Here is a 13,907-nt window from a genome sequence, read left to right on the forward strand (position 1 = left end):
TTGAAAAAATGATATTCATCTTTTGATTATGCTTGCCAGCTCATCTCTGTTTCAGAAAAAAAATGATCATTTGTGCTACTGCACTCAATTACCTATGTTAGTGTTGAGAGTAGATGCGCATAGATGGGGGTGGTAGGGAGATTTATATACGCATGTACGTGTGCATTATCTTCAGATGTGTGGTGCGTGCACTCACGTCTATGGTAGTGTCTACTTTTCTTTCAGTTCCTCAATTTACTCTGTAAGTTTTGGGAACATCCCACCTGGACATACTGCTGTCTCTGGACAGGAGGCAAAACCACAGAACTACTTAGAAAAGTGATGTCCAAGACACCTGTGTCCTGGGGTACATGGTAGACCCCCCAAAAAGAGACAGGAGGAAATAAACCTGCACAGAGGGGAATCAGCAGCTCTCCCACCACCCAGGTGTACCCCCATGCCTCTGGGGCTCTGCTACAAGCCCAGCTGAACAGAGGTAGGCCGTTATGGTTTCTTCTTACTCCAGCTGCCCTCAAGAACCCTTTTTGGTGGAATATCCACCATGGAAAGACCAGGAAAAAAAAAAAAGTCACCTAAATTCAGGTTGTAAAGTATTTTCATGTGACCTCATGGAAAGTGTGCAAGGAATAATTCAGACCTGGTTCTGTTTCTGTCCTCTGTCTTTGGACAAGTGTGAGGCTTTCCTTGGGCCCTTGTCTGGAAGAAGGGTAAAACCTTGCACAAGGGGTATGCCTAGGACCTCATTTCTTCCTCCTCATTTCAAATGTACCTAAAAGTCAGCACAAGGCTGTTGGAGTAGAAACTTTGGCTCTTGGAGAGATTTTCATGATGATAGGCTAAAATTTAGGGTCCAGCGTTTGGCACAGATGAGAGAAGAAATTTCACCACTAATTTATTTCTTTTACTAATAATTTATCTGGCTATTGATCAAGTTTGAGTTTGTTTGGCTCCAACTCTGCCCTTCAGCAGCTTTTGTAAACAGGTTTTTCTTATCTACATGAGTCAGGGTTTGACTTTCCCCCTCTGTGCTATAAATTACACCTGTGTCTCGAGCCTGATGCTAATGCCTGGGATTTAGAGAGAAAAGGAAGGAATTTGAGCTCAACTTTTGTCATGGAAGGGTTTGCCTTTTTCATTACTCAAGCTCCACAACAAGACATCTTTCTCTCTTCCCCCTTCAGTGCTTTTGCAGGCAGAAGAGCAGCCTGAAACAAATTAATTTCCCACCTTTTGAACCTGTGTTTACCTTCTCTCTCTTTTTTTTTTTGTTTTAATTAGCATCTAAAGGTAAAGTATGTAAGGGTCAAAAGACTCTAATGTGAGAAACAAACCCATAGAAGCAAACAGCCTCACTGCACTCAGGGAGATTATTAATATGGGGTGAGTTTACTCAAGAAATTGCAGGATCAGGCCCATGATACTGAATTTGATTTAATTCACTCATACATAATGATTACCCACAGCTCTGAGCAGATGTAGTAATGACTACAATTACTTGCAGATCGTTTTTTATTATGATTAAATCTGTACATGATATTATTCTTGAGGCAGTGGTTTTAATATTCAGCTTGCTCCCCACCCTCATCAACATTGCCTGTGCACAAGGTTAGGAGCAAATCCCCGGTTTGGCGGTGAAGAGCTTTCTGCCATGAGCAAATGTTGGTTTTGGTTAGAGTCCATTGGCATATGCACTTCAAGTTCAAAGCTTAGCTTCACAGCATCAAAATTGCATGTGTGCGTGTGTTTTGAGATGTATTTCAACTGCAAAGCCCCCACCAGCTTCAAGAGAGCGGTCTGAGAGCAATGTTGAGATCACAAATGGAACTGTCACCTGTAATGTATTGCAGCGATCGTGGGCTAAAGCACTCAAGTGGCCAGCAGCCTGGTCCAGCAGCTTGGTCATCCCTGAGGAGCTTTCACCTGGCTCAGGTTGGTTTTGCTCCAGCCAGCAGAGTTCTGTGCGCTGCTCCCAGTTCTGCCAGAGCCTCTTGGCATAAGCCTGGAGAAGTGTACAGACTCCCTTTTAATTTAGTCTGTTGTGAAATGAGGGTAAGAGTTAATTTGCGAGCAGGAAGACTTGTTGTTTGGCTTGAATTAAGTCATGTTAGGGAATGCTGAGGGTAGGCAAGGGGTCTTGTGCTTGTGGCCGTATGAGAGACCAGGATAATTCGATCAGGGCATTTGCCATACGTCTGTCATTCAAGTGCAGTGTTTGTCTCAGCTTTTAGATTAAGCGCAGTGAATATTGCAAATAGCCCAAGAGGAGATAGATGTAGCTGAATGTTAAAAATCTTGATTATTCTATCTTTTTGGTAAAAATGATTCTTATCGATAACTGGAGGCTAGTTGAGAAAAAATCAAAAGGATATCATTGTCTGTGGACTAGCTAAAGATTTTCTAATTAAGAGAACAAGTTTTGTCAGCCACCTCCTCCCTCAATATTGCCATTTCAGCAAAATGAGATTTGTCAAAAAATACTCACCACTCTTGCCTGTGGTTCTTAGTCCTCATAGGGAGGATCATTGCATCAAACAAAAACATCTGTCACTGTTCTTGTCATCTGTGTTTGTTTCTGTATTTGTTTTTTCTGATGAAAGCCATGACAAAATCTCTGGTCGTGATGAGGCAATTTTTAAAAGCAATGAATTGTGGTTGGGAGGTGAAAAGTTGTTTGCCTGTACAATTTCCACTCAGCTGATCTAATTTGAATAGGGTGACCAGGAAAGAACCTGTTGTGGAACGTTTTGCTTCATGGCTCATGGTCTTGATTTGTAGTTTGCAGTAATTCTAGTCATGCTTTTGATTGAAGGAGATGACCTAAAAATATTCTGAAAAGTTGCTACTGGAGAACAGATAATATTGCTTAAAATACCATTTTAAACCACTGCATTGCACTGAAGGCAATGTTAGAGCAGGAAGAGAAGGAAATGACTGATTCACAGCAAAATGCCAAATTGCAGGTATAGAAATTAATTCTTTGCATAAAGCGGGTGAAAGGAGTGTCAGTCCTCTTAACAATTAAATTCATCTTAATGATTAGCTGCAGTAATGTTCAGGAGCAGTGGGCTCTGCATTGATCACGAGATGATGATGCATGTTGCTTAACACAGATGAATGATGTTGCAGGATGACAAGTTGATGTCTTCAGATCGAACGAAGCGCCCTGTGTTTTATTACCTGGCGTATGGTCAGGAGGGGTTACCATGATCTGCAGCGTCCAGTGCTGTGCTGATAGCAAGATGGGTAAGAGCCGACACGATACTCAAGGTATGGTTTTATAAAAAGTCCTTGACCACTCTGAGGGACACTCTCACAGCACTACGCACAGCAAGCTAGGCATAACTGCAAACCAGGCGGCCGTTTGTCAAAGGGATTATCACCAGGTGGTTAAGCACTTGAAAGGCTACCACTTGATGCAAGACCTTCCCTATAAAAGCTTGGCTATAGGTCAGTAATTTGCCGATATTACTGGGTCAGGAGAAAGCAGTTTAAGATCAGAAGTAATAATAGAGCATTTTAAAGCTGACGCTACAACGCCAGAAGCATGGGAAGTATTAATAATTTTCACGATTAAAAAAAAAACACACCACCCTATCAGGTTTAGGAGGGGAAAAAAGTCACAAAGGAATCTAGTGGAAGATTTGAAGAGAAACTACGAGGGACTTCATTAATATGGAAGGAAAGATTAGCCCAAGAACAAAAGAACAGGAGAGGAGTTGGCAAGGATAAAGCTGGTAGAAGAATTATAATAATGTCATCCATGAGATATTTGAGTGAAAAGCTAAAGAGAAATTAAACCAAAGCTATGCTAAAACTTTTCAAACCAATAAGGTTATTAAGGGTATTCCCCAAAAGTTGGGGGGGGGGGCGAGGGTGTTACTGGTTGTGGCTGCAACACTTCATTTTCACTTCTGGTCACAAATGCAGTGCTGGCGTGAGGAGCGATAAGCAAAGCAGCAGAGGACATACTGAGAGGTCGTGCAGGGAGCTTGCAGCCGTTTTAGTACACAATCTCGGGACGAGTTCTTTAGTTCTTTGGGAATTTCACTGCTTTGTGAGACAACAGCAATTGTAATTCTTTCTTCTAGGGCTTAGAGTGTAGTCCAAGAGCTTAATAAAACAACGTGAAGGAAAGCTCATTTGCTTGACTTTGTATGCAAGTTCACATTTGAAACTGAAGAGCAAACAGTGCCATGAGATACCCATTGTGGTTCATGAATGGAAAATGAATTATGTTGTTCAAGTATCATGTTCACTTGCATATTTCCACGTTGCAAAACAATGGCTTACAAAATACTGTACGCAGCATGCCTATAATTTTGGGTTGCAGTTGAAGGGCAATTTAGTAATATTGTGCCCAAAGGCTCTGAGCAGCATTGACACAGTTTTGGCCCCTTGCGATGATCCCTTTATGAAGACACAATAATGACCTGGTTTATGTCCCAGGGAGCTTACAATCTAATTGAAGAAAAGACCCAAGAATGCTGATGATAAACAGGAAGGGAAAGAATGGGTGATGGCAAATGGAGAATATACGTTTACCTACTGGTAGTAACAATAGTAATTGGCATCGTTACTGCTAGGCTTATATTCGAGCACTGTAAAGCACTGGTGCCTTGGTGATACCCACCACATTTGGGCTACAGGACCAAGGTGTGTTCATCTGGAGGTTCTGCACCTCGTGTTTACTGAACAATTGAAATACTCTAGATGTGATTTCTTTTGAATGGAAGGAAAAGTTTATATCTAATTTTGTCTTCGTGAGTGTAAGATGCTTTTTAGATGCTCTATTCAATATTATAGGAGTAGGGCATCAGTAAGCTGGATCCCAGCATGCTGAGGGTTTGCTGCTATCAGATACGGTGCCAGTGGCAGCGTCACTGGTAGGAAGGGGCAGCTGCAGCTGCTTGAGATGATGTCTGCTCTTGCATAAAGGGGTAGGTTTCCTCTTCCCAGGCTACTGGTAGTCCAGAGCAAGAACTGGTTCACTTCTCCCAGAACAAGTGTGCAAAATTTAGGTTAACAGAATATCCTTCTGGAGTAAACGAATGGGAGGCAGCAGTTGGGTTGAGCAGACCCTGCGGTAATTGACCTCTTTTCCCAGGCTGACCATGTTTTTAAAGAGGCATTTTTATGTCCGTATGCATCTCATTGGCAGCTCTTGTAAATAATCTTAAACTGTTTTTTTTTTCCTTCACCAACATCCTGATTTCTGTGCAGGCTGTTTTCACATCTTGATTGTTTTAGTCCACTCGTCATCGTTTGCAGAGGTACTGTATACACACTATTTTTAATTGATGATCCAAAATGAATTACTGTTGCTGATTTGGTTACACTAAATCCTGTTCTGTTATCAAACAAATTTGCTGTCTAATGAAAGATCAATGCTATTGTGCCGTGTCCTACTTTGTGGATTAAGTAGAGTATTATTCTAATTAAACTATCAAGAAAAGCACACAAAATGCTCCAAGAATGAGCAGCACTTGCAGTCGCGGCTGTTAACAAACACAGTACATCTGATCTGAGATTAAGATACAAAGGAAGAATGACTGTATTTAGGTGAATTAAGTAGGATCTGAGAGCCAAGGTTACAGAAAGAGACAATAGTTTTAAACCTGCCTGTAAGAGAAGGTAATTTACTATGTATGACTTAAAAGCATAAAATCTTTCAATGACGCAGTTCTGGATCAACTGCATAAAATGATGGTGATTGCCATTATTAATGGTTCTGAAGACGGACATATCTTATGCACTTTTTTTGCTCTTGTGAGTAAATGCCTATGTAAGATTTCTTCCAAAATTAGAATGCGTGGCTATCAATCATTTATACTAAGCATGGATAGTCCTGCTCACCTGTCATGACATTAAGTGCATTTATTCCTTTCTGGGCAAGCTGCAGTAAGATGCTTTCTTTTGTTGTGGGATGTAGGCTGACGGTGTTACTGCTCAACATTTTTCTTCTGCCTTGAGTTGAAAAGAAACAAAAAACACCTAGTTGCTTTAACTCAGTCTCACAGTACACCACGCATAGCTGTACATTATCTTCAGGCTTTCACAGCTTTACATACAGTTGGATAAGTTTTGGCTCCTTCTGTCTAATGCTGTTTCCTCTAATGGTTGAAGAAATGGAACATTATACTGTGTAACGTGTGGGGGTCACATTAATCACAGAAAATTCTTTTAATGTCTCAGAAGTAACTGTCAAACTGGACATACTGAATCTATTTAAACTAAAGCATGCCATTTTTTATCTACAGTGATCTTTAATTCACATAAAAGGGTCAAGAAAATGTGATTAAGTGACAGTTTTAAAATGTACTATAATATTAAATAGCTTGATTAAGTGACAACTATAAAATGTAATACAATATTAAGTATCTGGCTATGTCCCAAAAGAACTTTAAAGTATTTAGAACGATTTGGGAATTCTCCAGCCCATCATGAGTTACAAAAGAGCATTTTTATTAAATATAAACAGGTGAGCTCAGAAAAGAAAAACAGATAATGTCTTGTCACGGTGCAAATAATGCCCATCCTAGTTTCAGATTAAAACGTCTGCCGTTCCAAACAGGAGATGAAGGAACCAAATAGGATTTCAGTTGGTGCCACCCCCCTGAGACCACAGGTGCAAGGAGCTCTCGGACTGAATAGTCCAGAATAGTCCAGTGGGGCAAGTCAAGAGTCAGACATGGTGTGGCTAAATAAGCTCAGGTGTTGCTTTCCTAGCTTTTTGAGTGTCAAATAAGTGTACAACGATCTGCCCAGCACTCTGGTGCGTAAATCCCTGGCAGATCTCCAGCAAACCACTGTTTGTCTGGTATGCCTTATACTTCATCAGGAGCCTACGCGTGCCGGCTTGAAGGGAAGAATCAGGGTGAGAAAAGTGCCCTGAAGTGTACGGCTGGGTGAGAATATGGCCTTTGTCACTGTAAGAAGCACAGGTGTTGCAAAGGAAAGAAAGGTGATCAATGGGGAGAACGTGATTTTCTGGTACATTTAAGGAGAATTGAGTTATTAGTTATGATGCTGGAGAAACCAAGAGAAGAAATGGTGCTTAGCAGCTCATTCTCCAAAGGGCAAAGAGTACTGAAAGCTGGATGTGGTTTACTGGAGCGATTTGGGGCTGACACTCCTAAGGAAAGCAGGCCACCACTGCACGTGTGTGTGTGACTGTGTACTGGGCGTGCTCACATCTCAGTCCCCTCCTTGTACCAGATTTGGCTTTTTGTTATCTGCTGTCAACCAGAAATGGAAAGTTTCACACTCGTTCCTTTGACATTTTAGTGCTGTTTGGTATTTTAAATTGAAATGCTGTTCTGTAACACATCTGCAAGTTCCATTTCATCAGCTCTTGCTGCCTCATGGGTTTCCTTGAAAGCCTCCAAGTAGATCTGAAGCTCAGCAGCTCTCATGGTAAGGTGTTTGAAGCTGAGCCTGGGAGGTGTGGAATGGATTGATAGGACAGGTCCGCCAGCAGGGTCAGGTAGTGTGCTTATTAATTATCATCTGATCCCGGGTTGATAGAAGCTCTAGCACATCTGGGCAGCTTCTTTGTATGTGCCCCTCTGAGTCTTGTGTGGCTCAAGGTGTACGACCAATGTCTCTTCCAAACAGCCATATGCAGAACGAACACAAAGAAAGGAAGAAACTCCCATATGGTGCTAGTTCTGCCTTTAGAAATCTGGAGTTTTCAAGTCAGAGGCTAAACTAATTTTAACATGTATTTTCCAATGTCTTCACGCTGAGTGGTGCTTGCCTTTTGTAGCTTCCTAGAGTCTGTGTGTGGAGAATGGGTACAGTTTTCCTTTAAATACTGTGAGCCACACTGGAGTTGCAGCAGTATCTGTCACAGATGAAAATACTATAACTATGTTTCTTTGTAATCCATTCATTGGTTTATGGACCCCAAATCCTCAGGAGAGGGTCACAAATCCACATAATGTTCTTACATGCTGGGTTTTGCATTTGGATCTCTGATTTAGCTGACAGATGTGCAGAATCCCATCTAGCCAGATATCTCCCTCCTGACTGCACAATCCGAGGAGATCGAGAACACACGTTATTCCAGCTAAAGTCTGCTTTGAATCCAGGCTAATAACTTTCACTCCTGATCTGCTGGTTTCAGTGGCATCCTATGAGTTAGTATTTTCTTAAACAATATTCATATTATGTTCTTGACGTGTAAACTTTTGCCTTCTCAGGAATGCAATAGTTAAGTGACTTCTCAGCTAGGTTAGTAACACAGCACGGATGAAACTCAATATGCAAGCCACTCTGTTGAAAAATTTTAGATACAATTTAGTGTTACTGATGTGAGAAACAAAGGAATTGTCACAGTGGATGAGCTGTGAGATCCATCAAGGCTTGTATGGCCTTTTTAGAAACGTCCAAGAGCAGAGGCTCCAGAAGAAGATACAGAAAGAAAAGTTGTGAGATCTACAGCCCTGCTCTTCCCATTTAGGTTGCATTTTGGTCTCTGTCAGTCAGCGTTTGGTTTCAGTACTAAAATTTAGCTCTTGGCTCCAGGCTTTGCACTGGAGTCCTAGGGATGCTGGTGGAGATGCTCCATCTGTTGACCTGCTGTGGGCACAGTTAGCTCTGGCATCTGGGCTCCTGGATGGGATAACCCCCAACGTGTGTGCAGTCAGACATGCTGCGAATTTAGGTAGTTGTGGCCTTGCAATATTGATTTCCAAAAGAAGGAAAACAAAAATGCATGTAGGGATTCAGCAACCCTCCTTCAAAGAGGAAGCCATATATCAGCTGAGATGGCTGAAGGTGGTTTCTAAACACTTGAGCCAGATATGCTAGTAGGAAATATACTTCAATTTCGTAGCATGGCTGTTAGAAAATGCTAAAGTCTTATTGGTGCTGCTCTGTATGATCTTTTTGATCATCAGCTGATTGTCTGGAGTGTTCTACCCATGTAAAAGAGGAACGGGATTTCTCACGTGCTGCTTCATTTTCACACAAGTTCCTCCACCTACACTGTCCCATGTGGTGATAGAGATAGTTCAGCAGAGGAGTTGGTGCTTGCACCTGAATCCCCTGGAGTTAATCTCAGAATTTCAATAGGCAAAAGATCATTCCGCTGCAACTTTGTCCACAGAAAGAGAGAGGAGTATGTAGTCTGAGGTAAAGAGATTCTTGTAAGGGCAGGGGACAACATGCCCTCCTGACTTCTGTGAGACCACCACAGCAAGGATGTGCCAGGGTGTCCTAATTCAGGAGAATCATTACAAATTGGTTGATGATCAATGTGAAAAATACACATCAAGCTGGAGAGGGAAGGCAGCAGAGCACAGCTCCATGCAGGATCGCTCGAGGAGAGCACAGGGTTGCGAACAAGATCCGTGTGTCAGGATTGTCTCCTGTTAGCTTGGATCTTGCTGTGAATCACTGCGCTGCTCTCCCCAGGGAGCACCAGGCGTACTGTCCGTGTGGGGAAGGCAGCCCAGCCTGTTTCTTTTGCAGTCGATGAGGATCTGCAGGTAACGTATGCACAGCATGGCTGTTTGCTGCCGTGATGGATCCAGGTAGCAGGTCTAGATAAACACCCACCAAGTGAATGTCTCCCCCACCTCCTTCCCAATCAAACAGCTGTCAGTTGGGTCTTGCATTTTTCCTAGACTAACTAGGTGAAAAATAGGAGCTCCTATCCTTGAGTAATTTTGAAGCAAATTGAAATCCATGCTGGGAAGCCAATGTGCTTGCTTTAGATCACTTGCTAGCAGCATGTAAATTATTTTAATTACGACTTGTATTTGATGCTCTGCAGGACTTGATCCTGCGATTCTGTAACAGTCGAGGTGCCTGAGATTTGCCTGCAGGATCATGTCCTCAAGGTCATGTAAGCCTTCAAACTTGAACTGAGCTGGAGGGGTCTGAGCCCAAATCCTTCAAACTGAAGGCAAAAAGCCTTCTGTCAGCTTGGGCTCAGGGCGAAGTCTTTCTTTTGACTAACTCTGTCTTTTCTTCTCCTTCAGCACTTCTCTGGTTTCTGTTTTATGTACTTGGCGTTCAAATGGATCTGATAAATTTTCCCCCAAATGTTCTTCCCCTGTGAATTGGCTGTTTCAAATCTGAGTGAAATTACTTCTGACTGGCCGCATAAGTCACCTGCTGTTGTTTCTCTTCCGTGATTGGGTGCATGGAAATATCCTTCCCAAGTAAATAATGGCATTTGCTTTGACATTTGTTTTCTGCAAACATTTGTGCCAGGAAACCAGATTGTATGGCTGAAGCGAGCGAATATTTTTATCTGCATTAGTCACCCAAATCTAATTTTAAATCTCTAAGGAAGAGAGAGGTGGGAGTTTGCCTGATTTGTGTTCATCTGAGCTGAAGATGTACATCAGGCTCCAAAGTCTCAGATCCTTTTAGTACCCTCCCTTTTTAATAATGATCTTTTATAAATAATATGATGCAATAATAAACAATGTGGTGATAATTAATATGTAATTTTGGTAAATAACAATGGACTATTTGAAAAGATTTTGACATTGATACTAACAAATGATTTTTTATTAGATTTTATTTTCTTTTGGTTCTTTTGGGTGCCATTGGCCAAGGTTTCTGAAATGATAGTGGTGGCTTTAAAATAATAGAGGCTGGGGTTTTCAAAGGGACCCAAGACAGGAGAGCCTCCCATTGAAATTCTGAGGAGTAACCTGTATTGTCAGGATCTTGCATTATAGTCTGTTTTGTGAATGCATTTTTGAGGCTGTGTTGTACTGCAGACGTAAATATTTATAGCTGGGGCTCTGATCCTGCCTTTGCTTATGCATGTGTCTAATTTAAACACATGTGAGTATTCTCTTTGGCTCCAGTAGGGCTATTTGCATTCATAAAACCGAGGATGCATCTGGTATTTTTTCATGGGATTGTTAATAATTGTACTGTGTTAAATTGTAGATGCGGTTTCGTGGGTGGAAAGCCGCGCCTCTACCTGGGAAGATTTGGTGTTTATCAATTGATGCTTCTGTGACCTTCATTTTTATACACTGCACATACTCCCGGGATAGCAAACCTGAGGTGCAGCACCAGCTTGGACACACTGACCATTTTTTTTAACGGCACTGTCTTTGTAGGATACAAAGCAAAGAGACAGATGCAAAGTTGGCCATCAGTTTTCTAATGGAGCGAGAGCATAATTAATCAGGAATAACACCTAAGAATAACTGGTGCAGAAGGGTATTTCCCAAGGAGGTAATGTAGCCTCCTCAAGATGTAAGTCAACTTGTATTAATCACACGATGGAATTAGTGACAGTTTGCCTTTACAACCTTTTAGATTTGTTAGCCAGCAACTTTCTAGCTTATTATTCAGATTGGTGGGGTTTTGATAAGGACGAATGGAATATCAGGCCAGAGATCAAAAGTCACCGAGTCAAACAGAAATGCTGGAAAACAATTCTGGCGGTGCTGAAAGACAGATTATTTGCATGGAGACAGGGACAGAACGTCATCAGAGCAGCAAGTCTTGTGTCCCCTTGACAGCTATGACAGGGTTATTAATGTACTGCAAGCAGGCATCAGCGTGGAGCTGGGGTGTGAAAAGTGTGTCATGTTCGCTGCTGTTAGTGAATGGCACTAAACGGGGTCATAACTTCTACTTCAGACTCTTGCAAAAGACTCCTTTTGAAAGTTGTCTGGCATCTTTCATGGGCTGGCTCAGGACGGGCTCAAACCTAGAACTGCCCTAAAGAGTTTTCTACTGGGTCTGTGGTAATACCAGGAATAAACCCCAAACAAACCCAGGAATATGCTAGTGTACTGATTTTGTGGTTTTGGTGACCAGGGTATTGTTTCTGATGGCTGTGGCCATCGTACTCTGGGAGCAGCCTGGGATTATTCATTGCTTATTGCACAGTATTCCTAGCAGCAAGGTAAGGCAATGCATTGGACAATCACATCTTACCATGTTCAGGTTTTGGGGCTTTTTTTTTCCTCTTAACACCCATGGTCTGAAGATTTTAGTTATGGTTTTCACTGTTATTCCCAGCCGTTAACAAGTGCTTACAGGTAAATATGTGCTTTGAGCAATTTTCTGAATAAAGAGAGCCTAAAGCACATGCTTGAATGCTTTTCTGAACCTGGGCCTAAGACAGGTTTGATTAGAAAAAGATGATACTTTGCCCACATGTATAGTGGTGCTTTTGTTTCCTCCCAAACAGTAAGCTGGACATTTGGCCTTGGTTCACTTGGCGCTAATGATACATGACCCTGCAGGCTGTGGTCTCAGCTGGCTTCCATTTTGGGTTTGCAATTTCCTTAGCAAATTTTATAATGGCTTTTTGAGTTGGTGATGAAATCTTAGTTCTGTATCTGTGCGTATATGAATGTGAGTGCCAGCCATCGAGAGATTAGCGCAGCAGGAGAAACCGCGACTTTTTCTGAGGGATGCAGAGGTAAAAAGGACAACTTTGACACAGCTATGCATTTCCACTTTTCTGCACTGCTCCTCGGTACAAGGACCCAGAGGCTTTCCTCTTTTCCACTTTCCTTTCCTGAAAGATCTCACGCGGAGATCTCCTTTGCTGCCTGCTCTCGGTTGTCCAGGAGTCATACCCCTGCGGTTCCTTATCGTCCGTTGGAGTATTCGCTTTCCTTTGCTGCAGTGTTTGCATTACTATCTCCTTTTACCTTTTCCTTTTGCAGTAATGCTAACAGTGACTTTCACAGCTGCTCTGGGGCTCTGGCGTGGTGCAGTTAATGCTGTCGTTTGCTTCTGCTCATACACAACGGGATGCTTTCCAGCCTTTTCTACAGAGGTGGTTTCCTACCACCCACAGCATGCTGAGGAGTGTAGTAGAAATGCTTATGTAGTTAGGTTGGCTCCCATGACACAATGTGTAGGACACAGGGTGAAAGTAAATCTTTTGTGGTCTTTATTTAAAAAATAAAGAAGTAGAAGTTGGCAATGGCCACAGAATGAACTTGGTAGGTAGTGTTACCTCTTCTGATGCCCTTTCCTGCTCCCAATTTGAGGGCTACTCAGTGTTACTGTTTTCTCTCTGGTGTTTTCATCTGAGCTGTTTCTTCTTGTTTTCACTTCCTTCCTGTGTTCTGGCTTAATTCCTTTCATACATCAACAGGTACTTCTGTGGCACAGCTCTTTCTCCCACCATTTACTTCGCAGTGGAGTTTACCCAATGGACAACAGTCCATGATGCTCAGGGTTACAACAAGGGCTTATTTTGGACTGGTAGACCTTCTAATGTAGGCATATTTTGACAGGCAAAATTGGACTTCTACTAATTATCTCTTGTTTTTATCTTGTTTTTGGCTTTGGCACCATGGGTAGGAACACTGACTTGACTGCAAGGGAATGCTTAATTCTCAGCAAAAAGAATTGTCTGCCCAGTAATAAGTAGACCATGCAGAAAATAAACTATTTAACTTGTCTGTTTTTCTCACCTGGGCAATGTGATGTAGTGATCTTGCTGGATCTTTGGTTCAGTGGTAGAGAAGATTACTTGAGTGAGATCTAGAACCCAGGTCATCAGGCATCCTTAAAAATCCATAAAGAAACTACAGTTATACAAATTCTGGTTCTCTTTGGACAGGTCAGTACCTTAACTAAGGAGTGCTGCTGCTTTTAAAATGACTGCTGTAATGGTGAAGGAAAGCTTTGGGTTTACATAAAGTAGGCCAGAGCCATGATCCTGTCCACACTGATTTACTCCAGCTGGAGGCAAGATAGACCTTCAGCCTTGTTTTGAGGCTCTTTGCTTTTCCTGTTTAACTCAGACCATGGATCTACCATCTGATTCTTTACATCAGAGCAAATTCTGCTTTGTGTTCACACACTTCCCATTTCTGCTTCTCGTATGGCACTTGCTGAAATAAACGGTTGATGAACTGTGGTACAGGAAGCGTACAGATGTTCTCTCAGCATGCCAGCTG

The 13,907-nt window shown here is 42.1% G+C and overlaps 1 long non-coding RNA gene across 2 annotated transcripts in view; it reads left to right on the forward strand.

Annotated features, from left to right (window-relative positions):
• Positions 1-13,907, forward strand: part of LOC106044709 (uncharacterized) — a 385,284-nt gene that overhangs the window by 234,120 nt on the left and 137,257 nt on the right. The gene's annotated exons all lie outside the window — the stretch shown is intronic.

The sequence above is a fragment of the Anser cygnoides genome, chromosome 3 (assembly GCF_040182565.1).
Source record: "Anser cygnoides isolate HZ-2024a breed goose chromosome 3, Taihu_goose_T2T_genome, whole genome shotgun sequence".
NCBI lineage: Eukaryota > Metazoa > Chordata > Aves > Anseriformes > Anatidae > Anser > Anser cygnoides.